This window comes from Gossypium arboreum, chromosome 12 (assembly GCF_025698485.1).
Source record: "Gossypium arboreum isolate Shixiya-1 chromosome 12, ASM2569848v2, whole genome shotgun sequence".
Lineage (NCBI taxonomy): Eukaryota > Viridiplantae > Streptophyta > Magnoliopsida > Malvales > Malvaceae > Gossypium > Gossypium arboreum.
This window is the reverse complement of record NC_069081.1, coordinates 35,292,742-35,306,376: the sequence shown is the minus strand read 5'-3', so window position 1 is coordinate 35,306,376 and position 13,635 is coordinate 35,292,742.

Here is a 13,635-nt window from a genome sequence, read left to right as displayed (position 1 = left end):
AATAAGTCACCACGACCGTGTGATAAGGCCGTGGGTAAAACTGCCAAACCAACACGGGCATGAGACACGCCACATGGAGAAATGAGAGTATGAGCCAACATGGGCCCGTGTGCCCCACATGGAGAAATTGCACAAAATGTGGTAAATTATGGGCCAAGTTGTGTGAACTGCACGACCGAGGCTATTTTTGGGCTATGTGGGCCAAATGAGAGTATGAGCCAACATGGGCCCGCAGTATGGGATGAAAGACCATTATCACTGATTGACTATTAAGGTCGCAAGGGTCACCTAACATGATTGTGGACCTACTATTGAGTCGGTAAGTATACTTAGACCCTATGTTGATGAAATGACCATTATACCCCTGTGAGGTAAATTGATTGAAATAACCTGTATTACGATATATCTATTTTTGAGCATGATTTTTCTGCATTCATATATGTTATTTTGCTGCATTACATGAGGTGGGATATATGATTATGGAGGAAGTGTACTGAAAGGCTATATGCCTATTACTTGCTGCAAATATTATTTTACTACCGAATTCGGTACGATTTGGTATGTAGGTTTGGGTGGGTTGATTTAATCCCCACATGGTGTGTAGGGCTGGTACGAAGTTGGTGTGCAGCGGATGGATTGGGTAGGACTCTTTTCTTGCATACTGTACTGAAATGGGCTAAGGCCCAGACTGTCATTGTTATTGAAATGGGCTAAGGCCTAGACTGCTACTGTTACTAGAAAAGGGCTGAAACTCCTAACTGAAATCGATAGGGCTTTAGCCCAGATTGCGCTTACTCTAATTACTTATTTTTATGGGATTTAACACACCGAGTTTTCGTAAACACACCCATCTGTTATCTGTGCAGGAAATCCCTAGGCTTAGTTAGATTGAGGCGATGGAGGACTCAATAGTGGCCACTTAACGTACTTATTTCTTTTTATACTATAATTAAGGTTTTATTTTGGGTTTTTAATATGTAATAAGGTCGCTTAATTTTTATTTAATTTGGGGAATTATTTTCTTTAAGTTTTACCTGTTATAGTATGTCTAGGGTTTTAAAATTAACAAGTTATACTACAAACACCATATTTATGCAACGCAATATGAGAGTTTTCGAGACAACTATTGTTTAAAGAGTTCAATGTCAACCTAATATGATTTTCTAAAATAATTTGAGTTTTTCGTATGAAAAGACATCCTAAGTTTTAATCAACCCAAAGGAAGTTTTAAGAAGAAGGGTTTCTCATCAATTTGTGTTTTGGAAAAACACTCTAATGTGACATCACAGATTCAACCATAACGTCTAGGCTGGGTTTGGGGTGCATTATTTATAGCCAAAGTGGTAAGAGTTGGCATGTTTGCAAAGTGATCATTTAGGGCATGTTTTGATATGTTTGATATGAAAACAGGTTTATCAAAAAATGGTTAAATATGCACATGTATAGGTGTTTTGTGGTTGATGATATAGCCATTATGTTTGCCTTGAAATTATGGTATTTTGGAAGATGCATTAGTTGTTCTATTGGCATGCATATGTGGTCTTATAATGGTTGTTATTTTGGCATGTTGGTGCTTAAACGTTGGGAGTTGGAATGGTATATAAAATACGTGTTATGAAATGTTGTTTTGATATGCTTTGATGTGATCATTGAGGTATGGAAATTGATAGTGAACATTGAGTTAATAAATGGCTAGTTTGGTGTGTTTAGATGCGTTGACATATGGTCAAGTGTGCTAAGGTAGTGATGATAAGTGTTGAATATTCAAATTGGTGTTTTTTAGTATGATATTGGTATGTGAACATTGTGCTAAATGTTGTCATAAAATTAGTTATAAAGGTTAATTGTTTTGTGGTTAAACTTAGCAAATGTATAATCATGTTTCATTATTGTGATTGAGGTTCCTTTTGGGTATATTGGTTGTATGATTAAATACTATGATGATCTAGCTTGAATATGCATGTGTTAGGTACATTTTGAATGCTTGAATATAAGTGCAAATGAATTGTAAGGGTGTGCTTGAATTGGGTGAAAGAAATGGCTTGAATTTGGCCTATTTCTTATCCACACATCCTAAGACACGGACGTGTGTCTCAGCCGTGTGTGACACACAACCACGTGACACGGTCGTGTGTCCCTTGTAGGTTTTTAAAGATTGCATGCCGAGAGTTACATGGCCTGACACACGGGCGTGTGGCTTGGCATTTTGACCCAAGCCAGAGAATTACACAGGCACAGACACGGGCTGGGACACAATTGTGTAACCCTACTTTGAATGCCCACATAGCCTGAGACACAGGTGTGTGTCTCAGCCGTGTGAGTTACAGGGCCGTGTGACCGTAGTAGTATGAATTTTTCTATCTTTTTCCATGAAGTTCTAAATGCTTTTGATTCAGTCTCGAAACATTTCTAAAGTGTTTCTATTGCCTTAAAAGCTCAAAAAGGGATGTTATGCATATGTTTGAATGAAATATAATGTGTTTTATAAATGATTATAATTGAATGTTTTAAGATAAAAGTTTTCAGTAATGCTTTGTAATCCTATTCCAGTAACGAATATGGGTTAGGGGTGTTACACTTCCTTTCCTAAACATCTGACCTGTAACGCCCCGAATTTGGGCCTAAAAGGAATGGGCCTTGAGTGTAGGAATGTATAAAAGTTTAGGTGTGCGAGAAATGTCACAAATTATGTGTAGCTTTAGTGGCTAAGTATTTAGGCATAATTGGGAGTGCTTGAGAAGCCTGGGTCCAAGTCTGGGTGTTTGCAAAATTTTAATTTTTGGGCCTTTAAGTGAACCTGGATGTTAGCTTATAGGACTTATAATAATTAGTGTTTGTTTTATGACACAAAGGGAGAAGGAATCTAGTGGCAAGGTGGCACTACATGTGTGGCAAGGAGTCTGAGGTTCAAGGCATGGCATGCACAATTGTATGTTTATTTTGCTGCTTGAGTTGGGGAGGTGTTGGAACTGGACTGGAACTCTGTGGTTGAATTGGTCATAAAAATTTGAATTGAATTTGAATGGGGAGGTAGAGTAAATCAAGGAGAAAATTCAGATGAAGGATTGGTGGAGTTTTTCATGGATTTTGAAATGGGAGAAGTTGGAGTCACTGGGGTAGTTTGTTTAGGCAAATTCGGCTAAGGGTCCATTATGGTGCAATTTTTAGCAATTTGGGGGTGTTGGGGTACCGAATTAGTATAGGTCATTAAGTAGTTTTCTATTTTGTTTCGGTAGCATTTCTTTTGGAGTTTTGTCATTCTTGTTATGTGTGTTTTGAGTTTTGACCATTCGGGTCTTTCTCCTTCTCTGGTTAGTAACCTTCAAATTTCCATTGGTCACTTTATGGAAACCCAAGTCATAAGGTGTCGATTTCCTTTCCTCCTTGTTCTCAATATTGCTTCTCTCGTTACTTTATTCTTGCCTAGCTGAATTGTCTTTCTTTTTGTGCAATTCTTCTTCTCTTTCTTCCTTTACCTAAATTGATTTCTTTCCATTGGTTTTCTTTATCCTCTTCTCCCTGTTTCCTATTCTTCTTAATGTGAGCCGAATTCAACCTCTCTATCTTTGCCTTCATTCTTTTTTTTTTTCCTTTTCTATCGATCAAAGGTTTCGACCTATAAGCGTTATGAATCAGTAAGTATACCGTTTAGCGATCTGTCAACTTTGCTTCTTCTATTATCTTTTTAAACTAAATACCCTTTCTCCTAAATCTCTATGATTGCCGAATGGTGACCCCCCTTCTTCCATGATGTATGTTCATGGATTCCAGGTATTACTGAGGAGTGAAAGGCACAAAACGTTCTCGAAGCATCGAAACCCAGTCTTCCAATATTAGGTTAAGGTAATTCCGATACCTTGTTGGTTTGGGTATAGGCCGATTACTCTTAGTACTTTAAGTTTTATCTTTATGGGTTTTAGGCTATTTCTTAATGGGTTCTATCTATTAATCTCTTATATGTGCAGTTAAGTGCCAGGGTACGTGTGATTGGTATTAACCAATCTAAGTGTAGTTAACCACACTTCTTTTGGTTAAGGCTTTAGGTGTGAGCAGTCCTCTCGACTTCACGAAGAGGTGTGTAACTGTATGCCTTGTTCTAATAATCGACTAAAAAGCTGAAAATGTGTGTGTTGTTTTCTCTGCCATGACTGTAGATCGGCAAAATGCCGAAAAGCCAGAAAGATGGCGTGTGATGCCATATGAGCATACAATCACGCGTGTAGTGAATCGAGCTCACGGGACGTGGGCGTACAACGAGGAAGCCCACCATGAGCGAATTCATGGGCTTAGGCCATAGTGGGTGGGCCACTTGGGCCACGAAAGGGGCCGAATAGGCCTAATGGGCCCGTGGGCCCGCTTGTGTCAAATCAGCTACTAGGTGGAATATGGTTGGGCTTGTCATTTCGTGTACATGGCTTAGGTTGTTCTGGGCCACATTGGGTCGGACTGGGCCGTATGGGCGCAATGGGCTTGTGGGCTATAACATCCCGAAATAGGGCCTAAACAGAACAGTGGTTGCGAAACCAAAAATTTGAGGTAGAAAATTTTATTTTATTATTATTTTGAGGTTTATGATATGATTGCATGATTGTGTGAAAATTTCGTGATGAAATTCTATGCATAAGGTGCTTAAGTTGATATTAGGGACTAAATCAAATAATATGCAAAACTTGCATTCTAGAAGTTTTTAGTATGAAATTGCTTTGGAATATTAATGAGGAGGTCTTAAATAGCAATTTGACCAATTTCTAAGTCTATGGACAAAAATTGGACATGGATGGAATTTTTGGAAAGTTTAGTAGTAAGGGCATTTTGGTCATTTAGTTATTAAAATGAATTAAAAACAAAATTAAAAGCCAATTTTTGTCCATCTTCTTCATTAGGACAAAATTTCAAGGGTTCTCCATAGCTAGGGTTTGTTTCAAGCTTTCAAGCTCCATAGTAAGTGATTCCAAGCCCCGTTTTTAATGATCTTTACGTTTTTGGAGTCCCGATAACTTGATTAAGCTTATTCTAGCAATAATTCAACCTAGGGTTCATATTTGGAAAAATACCCATAGGTGAAATTTATGTATTTTGGTGTTTTATGATTGAATATGAGGTTTTAAATTATGTTAGACAACTTGTGCTACTCGGTTTTAAGTGAAAACGAGTAAAAGGGCTTAATCGGTAAAAATACCTAATAGTCATAAGTACATGTTAGAGTGTGAATTTGATGTTGTCATAAAAGGGAAAAATGATCAGCATGTCATAAAACATAAGAAAATAGGATGAAGTTTAATTTACGAGCCTTGCGGCAAAAGTGCAAATATGTGAAAGTTTAGGGGCAAAAATGTAATTTTGCCAAAGTTTGGGTCTAGGACTGTTTTAATAAATGTGAGTATTAAATAAGCTAAAATTTTTTATTATAGATCAAGAAGAACAAAATCCGGAGTTAGACCGGGGAAAGAAAAAGATAGTGGACTAAATCGATATAGTTGATCGTATTTTGTTTCGAGGTAAGTTTGCGGTAAATAAATGCAATATTATATTATTTTATGTTAATTTTGTTAATTTTCAGCATGTATATATTTATTTTATGAAATTATTCAAAGAAGACTGAAGCATGAATTGACGGAGAAGTAATTTCAGAAAGTCTCGGTTGAACCTTAGGAATGTGTAGGATACAAATGTCATGACATTAGGGTTCAAGGATACCATGTAAGACCATGCTAAGGTATGGCAATTGGTAAGGTTTCTAAGGCAAGGAAATCATGTAAGACCATGTCAAGACATGGCATGGCATTGGTGAGTTCATAACGCAAGGATACCATGTAAGACCATGTCAAGACATGGCAATGGTAAGTTTCAAAAGGATACCACGTAAGACCATGACAAGTCATGGCAATGGTAAGGTACCCGTGTATCCTTAGTATTTGAAGTGATTCAATGGGAAAATTTAAAGAGAATATCAAGGTAAGGTAAGGTAAGACAAGTTATACTAAAAAGGTAAGACAAGTTCATGCTAGAAGAGTAAAGGTAAGTACATAATGTTCATGTATGCTTGATAAGGAAAAAGGTAAGTAAAATGTATTAATAAATTTGATTAAGTAAGTAATTATTTAAGTAAGTGAGTAAGTGAAGAAGTTTAAAATATGTCTATGACAATTAATGAAGTTGCATTATGCAGTATCATGCCAAGTAGTAAGATAGTTTTTATGAATGTTGTTATTTATTTGCATGCAAACTTACTAAGCTTAATGCTTACCCCCTTTATTTTCCTTCTTTTTATAGTTTTCTCTAGCTAACTCGGGGATCGTAAAGTACTTCGGAGGTCCGATCACACTATCACGAGGATTATTTTGGTATAGCTAGACATTTCATTTTGAGTATGGCATATATAGCATCGTAGCCATTTTGAGTGTATGATCTTATGATATGGCTAATGATTGGTATGTAAATGCTTGGTAATGATTAGCTATTGGAATGGCTAATCAAAGACATGATTGGTGTTATGTATGCCTAAATGCTAGTTATTCCATGGAAATTATGAAAAAGGTGAAATTAGCACAATCAGACAGTAGCAGTGACGTGAATTTGAAAAATCACTAAAAATAGTAGAAATGGAATTAAATGATGAATAAGTTATGAAATAAATTATTATGTCTATTTTCAAATGGAAGAAACAAAATAGGTAAATGAGATATATTTTATGCGATATTTAAATTTTTGAGAAATAGGGCTAGAGCGATTTCTGGATCCCCTATTCTGAATTTGGAAATTCACCAAACGTTGTACAAAGATAATTAGAAGTAATTATTTACATGTACAGATTTCTTATTGAGTCTAGTTTTATGAGAAATAAACTTCATAGTAATTGGAACTCTGTATAGGGAGATATTTGATTCATAATACACAGAGGTCAGAGCAGTCAAACCCTGAAACAAGGGAGAATTTAACTAATAAACTGTACCAGTTGGCCCCACCAAAAATTCTAGAAAAAAATTAGTTGATAGATATATGAGAATAGTTTCACGAAAAATTTACGGAATTGGATTTTGAGTTTCGTAACTCAAGATATGAATTTTTAAGCGACTGTGACGCAGATTGCCACCTTCTCTAGAAGTTTTAAAAATAAATTGTTTGAGTTGTTTAAGTAATGAATTAAGTCTGTTAACACCTCGTGTTCGAATCCGGTGATGGTCTCGGGTACGGGGCGTTACATGGGCTCACACAGATAAAATGTATGTTATGCGGTAAGTTTTAGACTGGGCTATATCATTTGTACAGCCGTAATAGTTTTGGGTTAAATGGGTCGTATGGGCCTAATGGGCCCATGGGCTCGTATGGGTAAATTTCCCTGTTAAGCGGGAAGTAGATAGACTTGTCATGTCACGCACATGACTTAGGTTGTTTTGGGCCTCGATGGGCCGTGTAGGCCTAATAGGCTCATGGGCCCACTTGGATAAAATCTGCGATAAGTGACTATTAATGAACTCGGCTATGGTGTACACATAGTTGTATCTAAATTTGGGCTAAATAGGCTACACGAGTGTGTGGGCCAACTGGTCGGGTAATGGGCCTTAGGCCCACTTAAACTGTTATGTCTGTTTAGGTTACTTAGGTCGCTCGAGGTGACAATGGACCCTCAGTTGGGTTGTTCAGACCCCCGATTTGTAAAATGACCGAAATACCCCTAATTTGTGAAATTATCGAAATACCCTTGTAGGGTAAAATGACCTTTTTCCCTAAAGAATAAAATGACTATTTTGCCCTTATGGGTAAATGACTGACTTGGGCTATGACTGATTTGACTGTGAATGTATGACTACATTTTAATTTACTTGACTGTGGTTGTATGACAGATATGCTTTTAATATATGTTTAAATGACTGTTACTGAGTATGGCCATTCTACATACACATGTGATGGTTGAGCATGACATACACGACATATTGCATGGGGTTGGGACATTGATATGGAGGAAGTTATGTTCTGATAGGGTCGTACGGGTCGCATGAGACGACTGTGGACCGACGGACGGCTTAAAGCCGCATAATCTAAGTATGGCTCTGTGCCAACCTAAAAATGGCTCTGTGCCATCTTGACTATGACATTGTGCCAAACGTATTTACTTGTGGCTATGTGCCTAACATACTTATTCATGACTCTGTGTTGATCATATTTACCCAAGGCTGTGTGCTGATTATCTTACCGACGCTGATGCCTATGTGCCAAACATAATACAGTTACCGATGACTTTGTGCCAATTATAATACCGCTACTGAAGGCTTAGAGCCGTATATATACTAGCAGCTTTGTTGCAATTTCGATTAGTGCTGCAACCGGTGCTAACATTGGTGTGCTGGCTGGGTGGGTCGATTTTATACCCACATAAGTGTAGGCTTGGTACGGGTGGTGTGTTGCCTGGATCAGGGTAGGATGCATCCTCATACTGTTGCATATCTGTATATGAGATCTTTCATTGTATTGGGCTCAGGCCAACTTGTTCTGTTATTGGTTTGCACTAGGCCCAATTGATTCTGTTATGGGCTGTGGCCCAAATGATATTGTAGTGGGCTTTGGCCCACATATGCTCTGAACTGGACTATACTGTTATTGTTAAAAGGGCTTTGGCCCAAACTGTTTCAATTTCTGTTTCTATATACTGACTGCTACTCTAGTAAGGGGATTATACACTGAGTTTTCATAAACTCATCCCGTTTATTAGTTGTGTAGGTAATCCCCAGCATTAAGAGGATCGGTGCTGGAGGGACTTGGAGATGGCCACACGACTGCCTTTGGACTTTATTTATGTTTTAGATTCTGTTTTGGGTTTTCAACTTTTGGAATAAGGCCTCTTAAAGTTTCTGGATTTTAACTTTGGGTTTTATTTACTTCGATTTATAACTGTTTTTAAACAACACTACATTTTCACAACATTCTCGGAACGGTTTCGTAACTTAGTTTTTAACATCACGTTTTCGTAAATCAGTTACTTTTAAAATTAGCTTCCACAACTTAAAAGAAACTTTGGGAATAGAATTAATAACTTTCCAATGTACCACTTTATAAAACAAACTAACGTAACTGGGATTTTACTCAAGTTTTCAAATAAGAAGGGTTTTTAATGAAAACATGGTTTTCAAAAAACACTTCAATATGACACGTCAGATTCGGGCCTAACTTCTTGGTCGGGTTTGGGGTTTACATGGCCCATTAATAATCTCTACAAACTAGTTAATTATTTATACCTCCACTTGCTAATCCTGATTGTATTTTATTCTTGAAAGCACAAAAATCCAAAATAGTTTTATTACGTCTACAAATGTAAAGAACTAAAAAGAATCTAAACCCTAAAAGAAAAAACTAAAATCTAAATTCCAAAGGAAAAATTATAATATAAAAAGTTATCTTTTAACAGGTGTTTAATAGTCTATTTATAGAGTTAAGGTTACTGTCGTCATCAACCCTATGTCAACTGATGCTCTCGTATTTAAATTTTTATTATGTGGATCAAAATGCCCTTGGATCATAAGTGTTTCCGTATAGGATCAATGTTGCAACACCCTAGTGCCTGTGTCACGACATTGAAGGCAGTATGCTCAGGTTCAGGGTAGCTTCAGGGGGTGTGTCACGACATCCAATGGATGTGTCACAACACCGAAGGTAATCTTGAAATTCTTGCATTCTACTCCTTATGTTGCATCATCAAACTTCTTGTGTTGCAACACAGTGAGAAATATCGAGTTTGTACACCCTCTAATGGTCTTCTACACACTCACTAAGTGCATTAGCTCACACTTAGGCCTCATTCGCCCCCTTAGGTCAATAAAAGACTTAAAATACACTTTTTTCTCGCATTGAAACTAAACTATAAAAACTTAACAAAAACATAACAAAAATTCATATATTGAAGCTCCTCAAGTGCAAAAGTAGTTTAATTTGCTATACCAAATTATGAAAGATCAGGTAGTGGCTTATGCATCAAGACAACTTAAGTAGCATGAGGTTAACTATCTGACGCATGACCTCGAGCTTGCCACAGTTGTTTTTTCTTTTAAGATTTAGAGGCATTATCTGTATGGTGAGAGGTGTATCATCTATACTGATCACAAGAGCTTCAAGTACCTCCTCACTTAGAAGGTGTTGGATCTTAGGCAACATTGTTTGATTGAGTTGCTTAAGGACTATGATTGCATGATAGAGTATCATCCTAGCAAGGCTAATGTGGTGGTCAGTGCTATTATTCGAGTATCTATGTCTGAGTTGAATACAATTTGCTCACTGAGTTGCAATTTAAGCCTACTTAGTTGAATGAGATTAATAATAAATACCTTTGGATGTGTTTTTGATCAGTCGAGTTCAACAGATTGATGAGGGTAAGACTTCGGATTACAAGCTTAATAGCAATGGTATTTTGTGTTTTCGAGGTTAGATTTGTGTGCCAAGTGATGTGGACTTGAGGAAATCTATTATACGAGAAGTAAATAGTAGCCCCTATGCCATGCATCCCGACGGTAATAAGATGTACTGTGACCTCCGAGAGTTGTACTGGTGTCTTAGGTTGAAACGTGAGGTGACTGATTTTGTGTCTCATTGTTTGACGTACCAACATGTAACACCCTATCTCTGTTGTCGAATTACGGTTACAAAGCATTACAGTACAATTGAAAACATTTAACTTTAAATAAAAACTAATATTTAGTGTAACACCCCAAACTCGACTAGAAGTTAGGCCCAAATCTGACATATCACATTGAAGTGTTTTTCGAAAACCATGTTTTCATTGAAAACCCTTATTATTTGAAAAACTTGAGTAAAATCCCAGTTATATTAGTTTATTTTATAAAGCGGTACATTGAAAAGTTATTAATTCTATTCCTACAATTTCTTTTAAGTTGCATAAGCTAATTATAAAAGTAACTGATTTTCGAAAACATGATGTTAAAAACTAAGTTGCGAAACTATTCCAAGAATGTTGCGGAAACGTAGTGTTGTTTAAAAAAAATTATAAATCGAAGTAAATAAAACCCAAAGTTATAATCCAGAAACCTTAAGAGGCCTTACTAAAAAAGTTGAAATCCCAAAATAGAATCTAAAAACATAAATAAAGCCCAAAGGCAGTCGTGTGGCCATCTTCGAGTCCCTCGTAGCACCTATCCTCCTAATGCTGGGGATTACCTGCACAGTTAATAAACGGGATGAGTCTATAAAACTCAGTGTGTAATCCCCTTACTAGAGTAATAGTCAGTATACAGAAATAGGAACAAAAATAGTCTGGGCCAGAGCCCTTTAACAGTAATAGTACAGTCTAGTTCAAAGCATACATGGGCCAAAGCCCATTACAATATCATTTGGGTCACAGCCCATATCAGAATCAATTGGGCCTAGCCCAAACCAATAACAGAACAAGTAGGCCTAAGCCCAATACAGTGACAGGTCTCATAAACAGATATGCAATAGTATGAGTATGCATCCCACCCCGATCCATCCAACATACCACCCGTACCAACCCTACACTTACGTGGGGATAAAATCGACCCACCCAGCCAGCATACCAATGTTAGCATCAGTTGCGAGATTAACCGGAATTGCAAAAAAGCTGCTAGTATATATGCGGCTCTAAGCCTTCAGTAGCGGTATTACAATTGGCACAAAGCCATTGGTAACTGTATTATGTTTGGCACATAGCCATCATTGACGGTAATATAATCTGCACATAGTCTTGGGTAAATATGATCGACACAGAGTCATCAATAAGTATGTTAGGCACATAGCTACGGGTAAATACGTTTGGCGCAAAGCCATAGTCAAGATGGCACAGAGCCATAATCAGATTAAGTAGCACTAAGCCGTCCATCAGTCTACAGTCATCTCGTGCGACCCGTACGATCCTATCAGAACTTCCTTCATATCAATGTCCCAACCCCATGCAATATGTCGTGTATGACATGCTCAATCATCACACGTGTATGCAAAATGGCCATGCTCAGTAACAATCATTTAAACATATATTAAAAGCATATCAGTCGTACAACCACCGTCAAGTCAGTTAAAACAAAGTCATTCGATCACATCAAATTGGTCAAATTCATAGTCTAAGTTGGTCATTTACCCACAAGGGCAAAACAATCATTTTACCTTATAGGGGTATTTTGATAATTTTACACTACAAGGTTATTTCAGTAATTTTACAAACCGAAGGTATTTCAGTAATTTTACAAGTCGGGGGTATTTTGATAATTTCACAAATTAAGGGTATTTCGAAAATTTCACAAATTAGGGGTATTTCGATAATTTTACAACCCGGGGGTATTTTAGTAATTTTACGAATTGGGGGTCTTAACGACCCAACCGAGGGTCTATTGTTGCCTCGAGTGACCTATGCCTATGTGTACACCATAGACTGGTTCATTAATAGTCACTTGCCATAGATTTTATCCGTGTGGGCCCACTAGCCTTTAGGCCCACACGGCCCATTTCAGCCCATTGAAGCCAAAAAAGTCATGTGTGTGACATGAAAGTCTGTCTACTTCTCGCTTAATAGTGAAATTTACCCACGCGAGCCCACAAGCCCATTGGGTCTATACGGCCCATTTAACCCAGAACTATTCATGGTTGTTCGAACGATGTAGCCCAGTCCAAAACTTACCACATAACATACATTTTATCCGTGTGGGCTCACAAGCCCATTGGGCCAGAACGGCCTATGCCATGTATGCGACATGACAAGCCCAACCATATTCCACCTAGCAGTTGATTTGACATAAGTGGGCCAATTGGGCCTATTCGGCCCATTTTGTGGCGCAAGTGGCCCACTGCGGCCTAAGCCCATGAATTCGCTCATGGTGGCCTTTCTCGTTAGACACCTACGTTCCGTGAGCTTAATTCACTATACTCGCGATTGCACGCTCGTGTGGCATCATACACCATATTTTTGGCTTTTCGGCATTTTGACGTTCTATAGTCATTGCAAAGTAAAAAACACACACATTTTCAGCTTTTCAATCGATTATCAAACAAGGCATACGGTTACACACATATTTACGGCCTTTATGCCTTTTACCAGTTATAGAGTACGGATACACACTTGTTTGTGATAAGTGAGCAAATCTGACGATGCTAAACCTAGATTCAATCATAACCCCATGTTAGCCCTTTAATCGTTAAAATTAACACCCTCACATAGCACCTGATTCCAAAATGGTACTTATTGCCTACCTTAAATAGCAACCAATTCCTCTCTTTAACCACTGATCAAAGCCGCCTTCCAAAACTTGACAAAATTTGTATAGCATTACCACCGTACAAAATCTGTATGGCATTACCACCTTGTTAACTAAGGTTATAAATGACAAAGATTAGAAATAAAAGAACAACAACTTACCACTACTTAGGAGTATTCGACGTCCTAAGGAACACTCTAGGATTTGAGTCCCACGAAAAATAGTCACACTCCTATTGGAAAAGGTGGATAAAGATAGTGTTAAGGAGGAAACTTATATCGACAAAGTGAGAAAGAGGGAGAAGAGTAGCCGTGAACCCAAACAAAATCAATTACCTACTCAAGTGTAGAGGGATTCGACTCCAAACAGAAAGACAATCGGCTAGCCAAGAAAAATCAAATGAGTGGCAAGGGAGAGGAGGCAAGTG